The sequence below is a fragment of the Abramis brama genome (assembly GCF_963993115.1).
Source record: "Abramis brama genome assembly, chromosome: 13".
In the NCBI taxonomy this organism is placed as follows: domain Eukaryota; kingdom Metazoa; phylum Chordata; class Actinopteri; order Cypriniformes; family Leuciscidae; genus Abramis; species Abramis brama.
Genome location: NC_139975.1, coordinates 13,947,643 through 13,968,168, shown reverse-complemented (window position 1 = coordinate 13,968,168; position 20,526 = coordinate 13,947,643). Strand labels below are relative to the sequence as shown.

The 20,526-nt window shown below is 36.6% G+C and overlaps 1 protein-coding gene across 3 annotated transcripts in view; it reads right to left on the bottom strand.

Moving 5' to 3' along the window:
* Nucleotides 1-20,526, bottom strand: part of elf1 (E74-like ETS transcription factor 1) — a 43,915-nt gene that overhangs the window by 21,272 nt on the left and 2,117 nt on the right. Inside the window, exon 1 of one of the 3 annotated variants that reach the window (XM_084134096.1) lies at nt 11,488-11,815. The exons of 1 other annotated variant lie outside the window; for it this stretch is intronic. The gene's annotated coding sequence lies outside the window, so the exon portion shown is untranslated. Of the gene's footprint in view, nt 1-11,487; nt 11,816-20,526 lie in introns of those variants that run through there. One more of the 3 variants, XM_084134101.1, reaches the window with a different exon arrangement.

Here is a 20,526-nt window from a genome sequence, read left to right as displayed (position 1 = left end):
AGACACGTCAGACTTGTGAAAACAGGACAGGAAATTGCTACAGAGGCTAAAAAAGACAAAAGTTATTGTTGTACTTCAAACTTTGAGGCCCAAAAGGTAAAAGTTATCCTACAACTGCCAGTATCTGCAAAATGGCATAGTGGCATTGGAATGATATTAGGGAGGGATGTGCTGGTCTTAAAATTCGAAATTAAAAATTTGCTACATTAATACAGATAAATAAATAAAAATATCCAATATCAGCTGTACAAACACATACTTTTTATTTTACCATAAGATATAATTTTCCCAATGTATTGATTGAATGTATTGTAACTATACAACGGTTTCATTTTGACTGCTTGAAGAACCTTCCAGCATCTAATTGTTGAAATCTTTTGAACTGCATTCTGCGCTGCTTCCAGCGGCATAGGAAATTTGAAAAACACTTCAGATATTTCAGTACAATGACTAAATGTTTTGGCTTCTATGCAGGAACAATTCAGAGCATGACAAGACTGGAGAAACTCAGGGCTTTCAGCCTGATATACTGACTTCAAACTTCAAACTCCTAAGCCAAGTGTTTGCACCTCCCTCTCTCTCACTCACAATCATCTGACCATGTTTAGAATCTGCTATCTATGACACACTGTGTGACACTTGCATTGTTTTATTCTGCTTATGATTTAGTTTCTACAAAAATATCTAAAACATCCATCTCACACTTGAGTAAATAAAATTCAACTAACTTCAAAATGCATTGAATTCAACGCCTGTTTGGTTCTACCATGTAATCTGGAAGAAATCAAAGGCGTCTGGGGACGTTCTAGCTGTCCTGGGGCAGTATTTAACATGCTTTCCTCTATGGCAACATATGTACTGTTGAGAAATAGCGCCACCCCCGCCATCTTGACTCACCCATCCCCGATGTGTTTACACTCATACCAATACCAACATGTCACAGCATATGTCTGCACAAGGAGGGAAAAATGCACCCTGAATACAGCAGAAAAACATGTCTGCCTTGCACTTGCATGCTACAAAATTAAATTCTAGGAACCCAAAAGAGCCAGTGATGACACAGCTCACATTCTACAGTTGATAAGACCATAGACATCACAGGGTTTTCGCCAGTCGTAAAGCAGTAAAATTCAAAGTTCACATTTTAGTTCACTGTCACTAAAAGAGAAACTAACTGTTTGAAGTTCCTTTCTGTATGCTTGAGGCCTTGTGAAAAAAAGCATGCATGAGAAACACAACTCTTGCCTGAAATCAGCTAAAAATCTGCAAGCTGGGGGTACAACGAAACTGAAGCTGGCTGTTAAATGCAAAGAGCATTCCAAACAGGTCTAGACATAAACTTCATGAGATGTCCACATGGGCAAAAGCTGCATTTGTATGCAGTCTACTAACTGAATCATTGTTGTCATTGTCATTGTTCTAGACCCTTCAAAATATTTTGAAATGTAAAACGTGCATTTATACCTTCATCCAAATCTATCTAAACTGAACCTGGGTATTGCAATGTAGATATTTTATTTGTCTTTTTTTTGACAGACAGACAGATAGACATATAGACAGGTAGAAAAAAATCAAGCTGACTAAATTCCCGCCAAATAACTGCCGTCATTTTCCTGACTATACCCAAATTAGAAAGTAATTGGAGCAACCCATATCTGTCTTTGTATTTATGAGTCCAGCAGACATTGATAAAACCATCATGCTCTAAAACTAAGTCATACACTCCTTGCTGCGAGGCTGGCACTCCTCGATTATAATGCATCATAAAATACTTTATAGCTGACACAACGGGCCCAAAATAACTGACATTCATGCCATTTATTATAAGTTATGTAAGGTTTGCCTTTGGCCCTGTAGAGCTGCAGGGGCCGTGTGCAATATGTGGTGTAGTTCTCTTCTAGTCACGTCATGCGGTCTTGACTATGACAATGTGGAAGAGGAGGTGCAACATGAAAAGAGGTCACTTACATTTCCATTAAGTGATTACATATCAGTTACATGGTATAAATCTGCAGACTAAGTAAAAAAAAGTCCATCTTTATTCAGTAATAAGCATGATAAGATGGTACTGAGACCGACTCTTCATTATGAAGAGAGACCCGGAATATACCCAGGGTTGAAATTAAACGCATAATCCAACCAGCCGCTTCATCTTTTATCTCCAAAATAGCACTGGTTTATTAAACTACAGAACATACTATAAGCTCTTACCAACATGTTGTGGTATTGTCCATGAGTCCATTTACTCTGAATGTGGTGATATTATTCTGTGAAAGGCTGATGAGTCCACAATAGTGTAAGTGATATGTTTAGACAGCTTTCAGATCCATCCTGGTTAATACAACCCCATGGGAAAGGTGTACAGGAAGACCTTTCTTTTTACCAACTACTAACTGCAGCCTAATTGCATAATTATTTAATTATTACCCATGAACCAACTCTGCAGATACTGTAGCAAAAGACACATTTTCAGGTGCTGAACCAGAATAACATTATGAAATCTAGTATGTGTATCAATAATCTTCTTTAACAACACAGAAGGCATATACTCTTGATACGATTCATCATGATACGTCATTTACTGCTGGAAATATTTGAATGAGCTGATGTGAATGTTGGCCCAGGCATCACCTGTGTAACCTGCGGAGAAAAACAGCGCAAAGCAAACACCACCGCAATAAAACACACCACTATAAAATAACACTCCCCTTCCCCCATTCATCCATTCAAATCTCTCAATACAAGAGACGAGAGAGGACTGGAAAAGAATAGCTGTAGTAGGTAATGACTTTCAGAGATCAGTGATGGGAGAGAGATTACACATAGCCATTTTGTTGTCGTTGTTTGTCGGTTCGTGAGGAGGCGGTATGCAGATGCTGGTGGTAGGTTTTAATTCGGGTCAATATTTGAGAAGGAACACTGGCCTTTGTAGTGCCATCGTTTGTACATGATAGCAACAAGATGAGAAAAGCCAACAATAATATGCGAGGCCATAAACGAGGGAGCTTAAAAAGAAGTAGTCATCATCTCAAATCTACTTATACAGATAGTGACAATATCCTGAAGTGAGGCGAGAACTACAAAACAAACGAGTGAGTGAAATACAGTTAGTAAAAACACAGTTATCCATCAAATCAGCAGAATCTGATAGTAAAGCATTTGGGCTCACTGCAAGGTACCAATAACAAGGCACTAATTTGTGCGTATGCAATAGACATAATATCTCTTGAGGATTGTTAACACTAAATGAGACTCACAATGAAAATGTAAACAAGGAGTGGTTGTTGCTAAGAAACCGACTGTGAGGTGACCTATAGCATGTTGAGTGATATGACACAGATACAATGGGTAAAAATGAACCAACCAAGAAATGATGATAATATATATATATATATATATATATATATATATATATATATATATATATATATATATATATATATATATATATATATATACAGAAATACAGTCTGCTGAAGAAAATGATCTAATTTAAGGCTATTGATTAGTGTTGTTGATAGCACATCAAATAATCTCTCTTGTAATGTCTTGACATCTGATCCATTATTTTGAATGTCACTCCAAATACATTTGCAACACGAGTGACATAAACCAATGAACATAGGTATGTTTTTTAAGCAATTAGGGTTGATATGTGGCCTGAACTGCAACCAACTGGTATCCTCATACCATAACTACTGTGAAATGGCAAAGATCATCTCAATTTAACTAATAAATATATAGAGCTTTCTGACCATACAGAACTTAATTTATTTTATATGTCTAAGTTTGAACTGTTTGAACACTGATAATGTAGGTTTTTCAAAGGCACTACTTGATGAATATATCAGTTGAATATATATGAATAGATCTGCACCATTCTGGATAAATTGAGATTCACACATTTTTTTTTTTTTTTTTTAAACAGAGATCACGATTCTCCCACAATTCTGAACAGACAACTAAATAAAATAGCATGTAAATTACTGGAGGTTCTGACAAAATATACATTTCTGCCGTCTATTTCAAAACTTTTAATTAATTAGAATTAATGTTTTTTTAAATTTGTTTTGAATGAATGATTTAAAGACTCAATCATAAAGACTTCACTTGTTTCGTTACTGGATGAATCAGCGTTTTTGAACGAATCTCTTGATTTAATGACAAATAAAAAAAATTAACAGTCACTTGTCATCGCCTGGTGGCATAACAAAATCGTTATTTTAAGCGCCATGTTACTTGTAAGGGGATTTGGTCTATTTTGTCGCTATCGTAGACATCAGTGTTTATATCCATCTGTCTGTGATTATTTTAATTTTTGACAGAAAATGATTTGATAAGCTGTTTAATTCCTATACATGACAACTGCTCTCTCTGGATCAGCAGCAGCGTGAACACAGATTTGAATGTTCCGGTATGATTTTGTCAGGTTAGGTTATATAAGATTTTGTCTGTAAGGTTTAATAGACACAGCCGAATCATTGTAATTCAGGAATAAAATCGAATGGGTGTTTGAATCGAGATCGCAATATTTTAACAATTAATCGTGCCGGTTTACTTTAAAGTAATGCTGTAAACACACTTTTTGGAGGTGGGGGCGGTAAATGACAACCGCCTCTGGTCTGTAGAGTTTCCATGGGTCTCCATTGTTCTGGGATTTCAATTTTCCACAGCTACAATGTGATACTACTGTAAACACCTTCAAACCACTCTCAGCATTATTATCAACACATACGCATTATTTTAAAGGATTATTTTAGTTAGCTTACAAAGAATATTCAATCACCCCCATAGGTTGTGATGTAACTACAGAATTTGTGAGTAAACCTTCCTTCCTTCCTTGGGTGATGTAATATGTTTCTATACTAACCGAGGGTGCTGTGTTCTTAAACTGGACACATTTGGACCTATTAAACATACAATTATACGGCACCACCAGCTTCCACAAACCCTTAACCAATAGAAACACGGTAACACTTTACAATAAGGTTCATTAGTTAACATTAGTTAACTACCTAGTTAACATGAACTAAGAATGAACAATACTTCTTCAGCATTTATTAATCTTAGTTCATATTAATTTCAACATTTGCTAATACGTTATTAAAATCAAAGGTTGTATTTGTTAACATTAGTTAATGCACTGTGAACTAACATGAACAAACAATGAACAGCTGTATTTTTATTAACTAACATTAACAAAGATTAATAAATACTGTAACAAATGTATTGCTCATTGTTAGTTCATGTTAGTTAATACATTAACTAATGTTAACTAATGAACCTTATTGTAAAGTGTTACCAAAATATCAATGTCATTTAAAGGGATAGACAAAATGTTACCATCATTTACTCACCCTCAAGTTTTTACAAACCTGCATGAGTTTCTTTCTTCTGTTGAACACAAAAGAAGGATATTTTAAAGAATGTTGGTAATCAAACAACTATGGAAGTCAATGGCTACTGTCAACTGTTTGGTTACCAACATTCTTTATATCTTCTTTTGTGTTCAACAGAAGATCGAAAATTCATATAGGTTTGGAACAACTTGAGGGTGAGTAAATAATGACAACATTTTCATTTTTGGGTGAACTATCCAAAGGTTGTCTCTATATAGGCTTAAAAGAACATCTAAAGTAAAAAATAAATAAACACTAATATAATCATTCCTCTTCTACTACAAACAGATTTAGTCAGAATCTACTAATATTATCCTTTAAATAAACTCTAAATTGGAAGCTAAAATGCACAGCATAAGCACCTAAAATGTAACAAAGTAAAAAAAAAAAAATATATATATATATATATATATATATATATATATATATATATATATATATATATATAGCTTTACTTAGACATTTCCAACAGCCAACATTTTTATTTAGCATCATTCACCGATGATACGATGCTGTACATGCAAACCCTAGTTCACATCAAAACCATACATCCTAATTTTAAAACTCAGTAAAAGTCACATTAAACCATCAGAAACTAACACATTTTCATTAGCATGTCATTTTAGAGCTGTGACTTGTGGTTTAATGTTCTGTTAAACACAACCGCCCACAACTTGTTCAAAGCCTGCGTGCGTTTCTTTAAAATGCTAGATACTTGCTTAGCTGCTCACCACACGTGTTGCTTTAGAGCTTGCGAAATGGTCGCTTCTATTCACAACTTTCAAACTGTGAAGCTTTTTGTTTTCAGAGTCTTTGTGAGCCTGAATTGCATGTAATTGCATTTCAAGGCTGGTATCTGCCCTGAGCTGTTCCAATGAAAAGCAATGCATTGTCATGACGATAACCAGTCACATGTCTGTGTATTCGATGTTTACCAGGCAGACTAGAATATTAGACACAGGGCTGCCCCTGCACTGTAGTTATGGAAGGTAACCACTAGTCCTCATCTGGTTCATCTCTTTAGTACTTGTTAGCAACAAGTAGATGAAGCTCTAGATGAAAACAGCTATTCAAACTCTATGTCTGGGCCGAAGCATCCAAGACACTGGTACACAACACTAAACTGGTGTCATCAGTAAACCTTTTTATTGCACGGTGCAAATGGGACTATGTCATCCATGTTGCTTTGAGTCTGGAATGGCGCAATGCTGACAGCATTCCTCCTAAATGAGAATGCCAGGTGGCTGACTGGACTCAAGAGTGGCAGTAGAGCAGGTTACAAAGAGACAGAGGCCTTTCTATCAAAAGAGGAACTTGCAACTGTTTTGACAAAAGATAGGCGCTCTGGAAAACAGTGTTTGCAATGCAGTTTCATAAGACTGATTTCAATACAGCCTTTGAATGTGTGTTTTTTGGGTGGGTATGGTCGTTTGGTTATTTTTTAGCACTTTGTCATGAGAAGCTTGGCAATGTGATGTTTTTGTAACTAATTTAGTGAATACACTCTAAGCAAAAAAGACTAGTGTGGTTTACATGGGAAGTGGTCTGACATCGAACATGTGATATCTAGCTCATCTCTGGTGAGATACAACAACGTTAATGTGGAAAGTGATCTTCAATTTCTGACACTCAATGACAAAAGCATAAAAAGACACGTTCGATTATCAAAAAACACATTTAGTCGTCACATTTACAAAATTTCACAGGCAAAAAAAATCCATTGTCTATTGTCATTAGTGTAGCGATGTATGAAGCACAGCTCACACTGACATCACTTTCAAACCAAGAAGTTTTCTGATGGTAAACAAGATGAATGAATACGAGTAAAACTTTCAACCTCACACAAAATTCCCGATAGCTTGGATTCCTATTGAAATAACTGAAAATGTGCAGATCAACAGAAAATGTGATCACAAATTCACAAAATTTCAAACAAAACTGCAACACTTAGTTGCTACATAGATCTGAAAATTGACTTAAAGAAGTTTCTGTAGAAATGCCTTCTTAACCAATTAATGTTCTTGTTCTTACTATTGAGGCAAACTATTTGGTTGGATTTTTTTTAACATAATTACTCAAAAGCAAAGAAAAACCTGGTATACCACATGATAACCTATGCCCTGGGGAACAGGATGTAAATGAACGTTCTCAACTCCAGAACAACATAAAGAGCCATTCAGTGGGCAGTTTCAGTGGAACATCACCCACCAAAGCATGAGATAAAACCAAAACGGGCGTAGCAAGTGGGTGGAAGTCGTCAACTTCTTCAACAAAAGGGCATTTCCCAGAAGAAATTGCGGGCCACTCTTCCTTATGATGCCGAGGACATATGTTTATCTTGGTTAAACTGACTGACCATTTGTTCCGCTTTCTTTCCTAAACCATGATGCAGTGTATGTTTGGACAAAATCCCATTATCTCTAGTTGTTTGCATGGATTAAATATAAAATAATTGATCTGGTCTACAAATTCACTAATTTTCTTCAAGTTGACACTGAATAAGTTATTATGTAATAGTCTGTGATTGTGAATCTTCTACCAGTGTATCTGGTACCTGAGAACTTAGGCATGCCAGTCTGAGCTTGTTTTAGGAATCAGAAAGTTTCGACACTGAGAATGTGTGTTGCTCAATGGAAATGGGGAGAGCAGTATGAAAATGTGATGCAAATCTCCACTAGCAGTAAACAACATATCAACAAAGGAATGACTGCCTGGACTTTTTCAGCAGAACACTACTGCTTTCAGTAAAAATTCAGAGATACCCAATGGCGACACAATTGGTATCTCATATGGTGATCTCATTTAACTTTTCACTTATAAATAGTTTGGGTTTTTTTTGCAAACTGTTGTCATGGTCACATTAGATCTATTTAAATTGTAGTCAGTTTCAACTTTTCAAAACATTTCTTAGAATATTACGTCAAATAGCTCAATGACAATGACTGCACTAACTTCAAAAGCTAAGATTAAGATCTTTCTAAAGACTTTATGCTCTATGACAGGAACTCTTAAACATTGAAAAAAAAGACAGATGTCCTCAAAACCTCTAATTAGCTACCAAACTGGTTCCTCCTATTCCAAAAACTCAATCAAAGCTGGAGGAATGACAAAGCACAATTTCGAAGAACTGAAATACTAACAAACCGTAGTCTCCAATATAAGCCTCAACAACAGCTCTCATACACTGAAAAAAATTATTCGTTGAAATTAATAAAAAAAATTATCGGAAGTGGTTGCATTCAATTGATTTTATCTACATTTAAACAGTTGAACTAAAATTTATGAAGTTCAACTTAATGCATTTGTTTAAATGTAGATAAACATTTAAATGTAGATAAACTTTCTGTAAAGCTGCTTTGAGACAATATGTATTGTGAAAAGCGCTATACAAATAAATTTGAATTGAATTGAATTGAACTGAATTGAATTGAATAAAATCAATTGAATGCAACCACTTACGATAAAAAAATTGATTAATTTCAACTAATCATTTTTTTCAGTGTACCATCCACACTAGGGCTGCACGATATATCGAAATATCGCAAACGTACATACCATGATATGCATGATATTTAATACTCCAAAAGATTACAAAAAGTCCACGTTGTAGGTTGACGCAGAGAGTAGACTGGACACATGACTGTTACATACTTGTGAGATGCTTAATGTTATTAGGCGCAATAAGCGAAGTATTCACACACACAGAAAGCAACCTTTCAACCAGCAGACTAAAAACAACCCATGGCAACAGTGTAAAAGTAGCCAAATTCCGCGGGAAAACCGTGAACTTAGCAACACTGCTGCTTCCGTCTGTGTGCTTAATGTTAATCAAACCAAAAAGAAAATCACACACTGCTCTTGACTGAATAACTTTTGTAGCTTTAATAAGAATCAGAATATATTTAATTCATACCTGTGTTTTATTTTTACATTTGATTATTCAATTTCTGTTGTTAAATAAACCTAATGTAGGCCTACCTTAAACCCCCTGGTTTACACTAATATTAAAATAACACTTGCTTTGTATGTAATGCTACAGTAAAACACTGGTGTTCACTTTTAGAAGCTGTAGGGATGTTTTCTCACAAAAAGAATGTGAAACATGTTGGTTATATAATTTTCAGTTTTTAAATAAATTAAACACCTGGAAATCATTTTACACTTTCATTTTACACAGAGAATTATCATATCGCATATTGAATATCGCATTATTTAACGAGTTATCACATATCGCATTTTTCTTCAATATCAAGACCTAATCCACGCCACACAATGCTGTGACAAGAATAGGACAAATATTCTTTCTCAGGTCCAACCCTCTTCTGTTCTCCATGCTAGACCAGCTAGAGCAGTTTAGTCCAACCCTCCTGCTCAGCAAGACCTAATGATCCAATTACAGGCAGGGACTTGTTGACGCTGTTTTATGTGAAGAGCCAACCTGACACTACCGGCCTCGCTGCCAACTGTGACAGAAACTCAGACCTGAAGAGAAGCCCCAAACAAAGCAATCCACAGCAAAGGGGCCTGTGTTTGACTACTGGCCAACTCCAGGTGCCCTGGCTCATTTACAATACAAATCAGGGACAGCCGGGTGGGGGGCATAATAGTTTCAGTGCTGTTGGTATCTCCCGCCTAACAGGGGGTCTGACAAGATAACAGAGCCATTAAAGTAAAATCTGATATTGCCCTGAACACCTGAGGTCATATGACATAGGGTGTGTTGGATGGGGGAAAATTCCCTAGAAGTCCACATTTTCTGACCTCCACCAAACTGCTTTCATATGTGAATCTGACTGAAGTGAATCAAATGTAATTGTATTGTAATATTTTACATTAACAATATTGCATATAAGAAGCTCAATGTGATATTAGTTAGATATCAATAAAAGACCTCAAAAATGTAATTAGGAATATTACCGAAACGTGAATTAAAGGTACAAGCAATGACATTGGCCTAAAGCTGCTGCCCATGTGACTGTCTGTAACTTAATTTGCTAAAAAACTCTTTCAACATCACATGCATGTCTTTTGGCCACATGCTTGAATATAATTGTGTCAAAAAAAAATTACTGTTTTCTCTAGCAGACTGATTACCCTGCTACTTACAAGCTAGTCTCAGCACATACCATGGAGATGATGACACAAGTTACTATAGTAAGTATGGTGTCAGGCATAATTACACGTGGTGAACTCAGGCAAAATGACGTTCTGCGAGGGTTATTATCTCATAAAAAGAGAAAGAGCAAAAAAGAGGTGCTCGGGTACAATAAGTAGATTTGTTTGTCACTCTCCTCTCTCCTGAGTTACTGTGGTTTCTTAGCACAACAGGATGAGCAACATTCAGACCAGGTTTCATGGCAATGATGAGGCCTGATAAGCCAGTCTAAAATCAAACTGAAATCTACAAGCCCACGTAATGGAATCAATGGCACACTACAACAGCAAAAGCAAAACCATCACTTACGTGAACAAAAGGTACATTGGCGCACTGTGCAAAGTTGGCAACTTTGTAAGCATATAGCTAAAACAGGCAAAGATGTAATTGAAAAGTTTATTTTGACACTGTAACCCACTCTAACCGTCGTATGGGCTTGGTCAACAGGCTTACAAAACACGATTGCCTACCTCACTCTCGGTACCCATATAAGGCAATGATACTTTGCAAAACATGTGACTATAAACTTGTATATACCGCACACTATATCATAAATACATTTCGTTAGATTTGTACAACTGCAAAATGGTCATGTATGGAAAACGGTACCAAACACACGTTTTTACACACGTCTGCAGCAATTTATAATAAAATTGTCAATCATTCTACCAATAGTTGATTATTAAATGTAGACTAAACGCACAGATTATTGATTGCTTAGCTGTATCGTAATAAATATATATATATATAAAAACTGTATTTAAATGTTGACCTAAAATCAGAAAATGTCATTTCATAACAAACACAATATATATTGCATGAAAAAAGATGAATAATGCTTACAAAGTGAAGAATGCAGACAACAGATACTTGGCGCTAACAGATATACAACAGCATAATATTACGTCATAAAGATACAAAATGGTCACTAACCTTATACATTCAGGGGTTTCATGTCAAACTCCATGGTTATGGAAATAAACATACATGAAAATGTTGGAGAAAAAAACTCAGATAAAAAATGTATTATTTTAAAAAAGAGAGAGATTACATTGACAGAAGTAAAAAAAAAAATAATCCAAGGGTGTGTCTAAAGCGAATCAAATGGCATGTTCAAGGTGTTGAACACTGACCTGCCCTCTGCCTCTCCCACTCACTTCAGTGGTAGAGAGAACGAAAATGAGAACATTGTAGGGGAGGGCAATGGTTGCGCGTTGAAGTCTTTAAAAAAGAGAAGTACTGCAAAGCAAAGCTCTCTCTCACTGTGACTCATCCCCCTGAGTAACCACTGACAGACAGGCTGTAAAACAGAACTTCCGCTTGGAACCAATCAGATTCAAGGGCAGACCTAATATGCAAATGACTTCAGGTGAGCTCAGGCTGTGGTTTGGATTGGATGGGGAGGGCAGTGGGGGAGGGGGAGGGGGAACCTGGACAAAGTAACAACCAGACTACACCTTGAGCTATGCGAGACGGGTAACACAAGATTGTGTAAAGGTTTTCATCAACTCGACGTAGACGTGGCAGGAGTAAAGCAGGCACGGGGATTTCTACCCAGATGAAATGCCTTTTAAATTGAGATGTTTCAAGGAGAGCGAAGGCCAAAATGTATATCAACTGACTAGATCTCTCTGTAGTTCTTGTTTTGAATGCTGCCAGAGCTTTTATTTGAGAAGGTGAAATGGGAGTGGCCCTGCAGGTCATATGACACCTTATAAAGCAGGCTTTATGTTTGATATGAGGCATGAAAGAAGCCATCCATTATAAAACTGGAAGAGCTGCCCCACCGGGTTTCACCGTTGAAAAGTACAGCCAAAAGAAACACTTTCAATTCGTCAGAGGCCCTACCACTGGTTTCTACGTCACTACGTTATTCCAGTCAAAGGGAAAGTACAGAATTGTGAATCTGCTGCTTGCTTCGGCTATATTCCAATATTTCAACTTTAAAGGGATAGTTCACCCAAAAATGCTAATTCTGTCATCATTTACTCACCCTTGTTGTTCCAACTGTTTTTGAACTGTTTTTGCCCACAATAAAACTCAATGGAGTCCAAAACAGCATTGGACTGGAATAAATAACAGTGAGGCACTTTTAAAAATATGTCAAAATATTGAAAAATAAGTCTTACAGGTTTGGGACGACATGAGGGTGAATCCTCTGTGCCAAACACCCTATAGAATTGACCAATATATCAAATTAATGTCAATATGCCCATTCTGCCTTTAGGTTTCTTCACTCTATCTTTGTGCATATGCAGCCATAGCCTTTGTTGAGCATTTTTATCTGAGACAATCCAGCTGACAAACAGGAAGCCAGGGTCTGTGGCATGGCTCAGTGAAAAGCGCTGAAACGCAGTGGGTTTTTGTTAACACACCATTTAGACGAGTAGGTAAATGAGACAGTGAATGCAAAGAGACAAATAGTAATTTAATTGACACTTTGCCAACAACAGCAGCGGTTAAGTTAGGGCTTACGAGCAACTACTTGTCTCTTTCTGAAAAAAATCTTAACTGTACCAATGAACGGTTGGGGAGTAAAAAAAAGAAAAAAAGCAGTCAGGCCTTTTGGGTAACCTTCAGTCTCATGGGTGTGTTGTCAACTTGCTTAAGAAATGAAGCCAGTACATTATATATTGCATACACGCTGTACTTTACAGATAAAAGAGGTTTACAAGGAAGCAAAAAAAAGGTAAGAAAAGGGAGAAAAATAAATACCTTGGCTTAGATTGCTGGGGGGCCTATTATGTTAAATTCAGCATCAAGCATGTGATGGAAAATGTGTAAACACGTGGCGAGCACCTGTCCCTCTGTGCCAACAATGATATATAAACCGTCTGTGACACCAAGCGGGACACATCAAACAAGTCCAACAGGCTACACATCACTGCAATAAATGCACAAAGAGATGAAATTTGCATATAATATTAGTGTTTTGCTAAAAACAGCAGTGGCACCAACAAATAGATAAAAGAGTAAAATTGTCTATTGAAATATTTCTTAAAACAATTATTTCATCTCAGTATCAGCTGATAAACTGTCCAATCCAGTATTATATATATATATATATATATATATATATATATATATATATATATATATATATACACACACACACATACACATGTATAATATATATATATACATACAGTGAGGAAAATAAGTATTTGAACACCCTGCTATTTTGCAAGTTCTCCCACTTGGAAATCATGGAGGGGTCTGAAATTGTCATCGTAGGTGCATGTCCACTGTGAGAGACATAATCTAAAAAAAAAAAATCCAGAAATCACAATATATGATTTTTTAACTATTTATTTGTATGATACAGCTGCAAATAAGTATTTGAACACCTGTCTATCAGCTAGAATTCTGACCCTCAATGACCTGTTAGTCTGCCTTTAAAATGTCCACCTCCACTCCATTTATTATCCTAAATTAGATGCACCTGTTTGAGGTCGTTAGCTGCATAAAGACACCTGTCCACCCCATACAATCAGTAAGAATCCAACTACTAACATGGCCAAGACCAAAGAGCTGTCCAAAGACACTAGAGACAAAATTGTACACCTCCACAAGGCTGGAAAGGGTTACGGGGAAATTGCCAAGCAGCTTGGTGAAAAAAGGTCCACTGTTGGAGCAATCATTAGAAAATGGAAGAAGCTAAACATGACTGTCAATCTCCCTCGGACTGGGGCTCCATGCAAGATCTCACCTCGTGGGGTCTCAATGATCCTAAGAAAGGTGAGAAATCAGCCCAGAACTACACGGGAGGAGCTGGTCAATGACCTGAAAAGAGCTGGGACCACCGTTTCCAAGGTTACTGTTGGTAATACACTAAGACGTCATGGTTTAAAATCATGTATGGCACGGAAGGTTCCCCTGCTTAAACCAGCACATGTCAAGGCCCGTCTTAAGTTTGCCAATGACCATTTGGATGATCCAGAGGAGTCATGGGAGAAAGTCATGTGGTCAGATGAGACCAAAATAGAACTTTTTGGTCATAATTCCACTAAACGTGTTTGGAGGAAGAAGAATGATGAGTACCATCCCAAGAACACCATCCCTACTGTGATGCATCATGCTTTGGGGGTGTTTTTCTGCACATGGGACAGGGCGTCTGCACTGTATTAAGGAGAGGATGACCGGGGCCATGTATTGCGAGATTTTGGGGAACAACCTCCTTCCCTCAGTTAGAGCATTGAAGATGGGTCGAGGCTGGGTCTTCCAACATGACAATGACCCGAAGCACACAGCCAGGATAACCAAGGAGTGGCTCTGTAAGAAGCATATCAAGGTTCTGGCGTGGCCTAGCCAGTCTCCAGACCTAAACCCAATAGAGAATCTTTGGAGGGAGCTCAAACTCCATGTTTCTCAGCGACAGCCCAGAAACCTGACTGATCTAGAGAAGATCTGTGTGGAGGAGTGGGCCAAAATCCCTCCTGCAGTGTGTGCAAACCTGGTGAAAAACTACATAAACGTTTGACCTCTGTAATTGCAAACAAAGGCTACTGTACCAAATATTAACATTGATTTTCTCAGGTGTTCAAATACTTATTTGCAGCTGTATCATACAAATAAATAGTTAAAAAATCATACATTGTGATTTCTGGATTTTTTTTTTGAGATTATGTCTCTCACAGTGGACATGCACCTACGATGACAATTTCAGACCCATCCATGATTTCTAAGTGGGAGAACTTGCAAAATAGCAGGGTGTTCAAATACTTATTTTCCTCACTGTATATATATATATATATATATATATATATATATCTATCGATAAATCGCGATTAATCGCATCTATTATAAAAGTTTGTTTATATAATGTATATATATATATATATATATATATATACATTATATAAACAAACTTTTATAATAGATGCGATTAATCGCGATTTATCGATTTGACAGCACTAAATATAATATAATATAATATAATATAATATAATATAATATAATATAATATAATATAATATATGTGTATTGATTACACAGAGTAATTTACTTCAAACCACATTACAAGTAAATAGCAAAAGAAATGAATGAAGAAGAAAAAAACTTTATCTGTATATGCTCTACAGAAAGTGTTGGGAGAATTCAATTGCCCTCACAGCAACCAGACCATGATCACATGCCTCTGCTGACAAAGTTCAAAGACACACCTTTCCTATACAGCCTAAAAATAAAAACCAGCCCACTCGCCTTTACTAGCACTGCATGACTGAATCCAAGCTAAACACAGCTGAGCCACAAGAAGGCCTCATTTTCTGCTGTGTGCCTGTTTTAAAACGTAGATGGCACACTTCGGTTTTGCCCATATCCGGAGTGGATTTTTTTTTCTTTTTCTTTTTTCTGTTACCTCCTATAAATTTACTTCAAATGAATTGCTGACATAAAATGTAACTGTGGCTTGAGCACTCTCAGGAATGCTAATGTACACTCATTCCTAGGTTAAAGTTAATTTACTCTATTGTCTTGATATAAAACCTTTGATTTTTGTAAGGAGAACATCAAGTAAATTGTAAATGTCTCATTTTCAGTGATACAACAGAACTTCATTGTGCCACTTATAATATTACTTACATCAACTGTAAAATGTAAAACAGTGGCATAAGAGGACTGGTCCAAAAATAGGCATAGCGCTGAGATAATCGACAAAGACAAAGCACTTCTCAGGGCTGGTCGCGTTGTTTGTGAGAAACTGAGGTCAGGTGGTGACTGCTTCAAGAGGCTTTGTGCACAAAGAAAAGCCCTCCCTCCGTACCATCCTGGTTAAAAGCAGTCCTCAAAGGACCAAGGGGCAAGAGAAAAGGGCAGTGGAGCATTCTAATTAAATCCAGACAGGAGGAACATTAAGTCATTCCATGAGGAAGATGCTGAAGTCTTGTAACAACTATGGTTTTAAATGGAGATAAACATGCCTGAACTATGTGCCTGAAAAATAAGGTTTTGCTGAGAAATTAGCCTACCTACAATTTTCACTACAAACATGCCCTTCTACAGTCCTTGGTGACCAGAATTCAGTTCATTGCGTGCTTCAATACACTGACAGAATAAAGGTTAATTGAATGCCACACCACAGTCCACAGGATTCCAAGGTAGAAGCCTTTGTAAATATGATTGTGGACCAAAAGATTACATCTGGTCAACCTTGAGTAATCCAGTCAGCTAAGAATGACAAGAAATGTGGAATTATGAATAGATACAACATTCCACGACTTCAGAAAGAAATTAGTGGATGTGAAGTGGGATAGAGGGAGTTTCAGAGGAAATTCCGCTACTGCACTAAGATGCTGAGTCATTCCTTCCATGATATGTGATAAAGTGTCCATGACTCTAACAGGTAAATAAAGATACTCCCACACTGAAGGAAAAAAAAGAATCCTCCAGCAATTTAGAATTACATTACTAGTTTTATTAACCTTCAGCTCCACAGACTCAAAATTTGTTATCAATGTAATTTAGCAAATTTCTAACTACTGGTTAGGTAATACGGGAAACATAATAGGCGGAAAGCAAATTCATCGTCGTTTAAACAAAAACAATTGTTTTTAGAATGTTTAGTTTTAGAACAATTTATAATTCTGAACAGTAGGAACAATTTGAAAATTCAAAATGAAAATTCTGTCATTATTTACTCACATTCAAGTTGTTCAGAAAAAAAAAGAAAAAAAAAACCCTGACTTTCTTTCATCTGTGGAATACACATTTTTAGAATGTCAGAAGAGCTATTTTTAAATGTGCACACATGCAAACAACATTTGAATGCTATGGCTGAGGGCAAGATTATTTAAAATATAAATTGTGTACAACAGGAAAAAAAATAATAATTTTTGAACAGTCCCTTTAAAATGTATTTTGAAATCTGGATAGGTTGTTTGTGCTGGATACAGTTAACAAGATTACTACAATCAGGTATGTGAAAGGAAAATCTACAAGGTTACACCATTAATGGTGTAACAATGCAATCAAGACATCAATGTCTTCTGCATTATCTCTTTATGATATGAGATAAATATTATTTGGTCTACAGAAGAAAGTTTCTACCTCTTGCCAGATAGTATACGATCCTCACAAAACCTCAACCAATTAAACATTACTCAAAGAGCAAGGCCAACATTCCACACAGTTCAAATCACACATCTGTGGATGGAAAGTATTGACCAGAGCAAAGAGGGGTGAAAAAAACAATCTAACAACACAGAGACAGTTGACACTCTTTAAAATAAACTAATTCTTTATCAGTCTAACTCGTCATTTATCTCAGACTGTGAAAGTGCCTGTGCCTTTTACTCACATTATAGTGAAATACAACAAAAGCTGAGCCGCTAATGATGGTTGTGGGGTCTGTTTTAGAGCTTAAATGGTCAAATGATATGTTTTCTCTCTGAGGACCAGACATTAGATGAATACCTAATGTCTCAATCTATTTAAATTATTTAAATCCAAGCCTGAGGGATGAAAGAAAGACCAATTGTTCTGAAATTGGCTTTTGAAATATAATCAAAATAAATAATTAAATAGCTACAAAGTACATGTACAAGTACATTTTACTTTGATTGCTTTATTCTTTCCCTGTCTAGCGAGACAGTCGCTGAATGGTCGCTCTGCCAATGGTGAGCAGTACTAACAGACTCCCATTTAACGTGCCGTTATACTTCACACATTAGACAGTTTTTACTCTCAATTGTAAATCAGCTGGAAGAATTAGTCACATCTGCTACTTTAATGGACCATCTAAATCTCAACATTTACACATCTGACCTACGTCACTTCTTTCACACATTGACTTTTAATGAAAAACAAATGTTATAATGTCATTTGAGGTCTACTGAAATAATGACGTTTTGGGACCTGAAAACATGAACGTAACTTCATTGATAGATAATAGATAATAGGTAACTTATTATTTGGCATTTTACAAAACTGTCTCTATATTAACAATTCTGTCACTGGAGAGCAAATCCAGCTCTTACCGACATCAGCAATAAGACGTGCCTGGCTAAAAAATACCCAAGCTTTCCATATTTCTCTTTCCTTAGTCAAAACAAAAGCAGTCGTCCTTGTATCTCTATGCTTAATGAGACTACCACATATTTGGCTACTGCCATCTGTACAGCAAGGTTACAGCAGCATGACTTTCCTCTAACCTAAATATATCATTCTATTAATCTAATGTGAAAGAAAACAGGGGACAAGATTTCTTTCTAAATTAGTCATGCTAATTTGGTAAGGAGATGCATCAGGCGTCACACCAAGATGACTTGATGTCATCCTCTTGAGTTACTAAGAACTATTTCTCGACAGTAATTTATATAAGAAACAATATATAAACAAAAAGTCCCTAACTTCTCTATTCCATGTTTATTTTCTAATAAAAATGTTAAGACATGAATAATTAACAGAGTGAAGGACAGCAACAACTTGGGGTATTCACTGAACTGTCTAATATCTGTCTAACTGAACTAATATTACAAACAGTGAAACTAATGACTAATAAGAAAATCCTGATTTGTGTCTACTTATTTAATATAATGTGTCATCAGGGCAATGATTTTGTGTTCTGCGCAATTGATTTTTTTTTAGCAATGTATATTTATACTTGCTAGAAATATTTATATTTTTAAACAAATGGGGTTAATATATTTAACAAAAAAAAGTTTACAAACTTTTTTATCAATATTTATTTTCTTGACAGTAGGAAATTACACGGATATAACGTAACACCACAATTTCACTTATTTGTCTTTAGTTTTCAACACATTTTCACTGTTGATTCGATGTCAAAAATCATTTTTGCATTTTCAACAAAAAATGTTGTTGCTTGCCAACTGTAGCAAGCTTGATAACATTATCTTTGCAGGAATTTGCAACAACAATGGTGAATGCATCACAGAAAACCAAACCTTGGCAAGAAATAAAAACGGATGTCCAGAATTAACCAATCGGTTTCAGTGGCAGCGCTCAGGCCCAAAAAGCCAAGTGACATTTCTATAAATTGATCTTGGGTCATCCTTAGTGTTGTTGAGCTCAATATATGAACACCACCACCTTGTGGAAGCCTATGGACTTTACATTTCGCCCACCCAATCTACAGAGACATAACATTTGTTTTGTTCTTGTCATTGTTCTAGAACTGAAATATTACTCAGTTTTGAGAAATTACTCAATAGACAATGTCAATACATTTTTGCACATGCTGTGTGTTTGGTGAAGTCTTTCCCACAGAAAAAATGAGGTGTCATCTTATGCACATTGTCCTAGCACACTCCAGATATCTTTTGCCGATGCTTGTAGTCTGTCTGCAGAGGCGGCTCATGTTGCAGCAAGCTCTCAGCTGATGATGCCCTGTAGATGCAGTTCCTGGAAGCCAAGTTTATAAAGACTGATGTCTTCAAATGTGGAGACAAATCAATAGCCAGCCCATTAAGTCATATCTCATGTGATTTTCTTTCTATATACCATCAGACCAAGAGCAGAGTGTTACGAGTTAGGTCAATCTGCCCTTTTTAACTTTCCTTGACTTGGCTGCATATTCCAAGGTGGGCAGATGGGAGTCACTGTCATGGCCACATATTCCAGCACTGGGGATGTTCCCTACATAGAGGCTTCCCACATACCTCTCATTGTCATTCTGGGTTATCTTAGCCACGTGCCTCATCTGCTAAAAGAAGCAGTAAGAGCATCTGAAAGCCCCTTTGTGCCTTCTGGCTCTCCAGTTCAAAGCCACAATAGGGTCATTGGGCATGAGTTCTGAGACACAAAGTCATAAGGAGAAAAGGGGACTGTATTTCTAAAAGAAAAGAGTCAAGACAGCACCAACTAGGGGTATATTTAGAGCCTCTCATTGAGGATAATTAGTTTCAGAAGACTGGAATTTCCAGCTATCTAAAGGCCTCTAGGGTGTGTGAGGGCTAGGGAGGGGGGATGTTGTAATGGGAGGGGGTATCAGAACCAGCTGATAGCATTTCT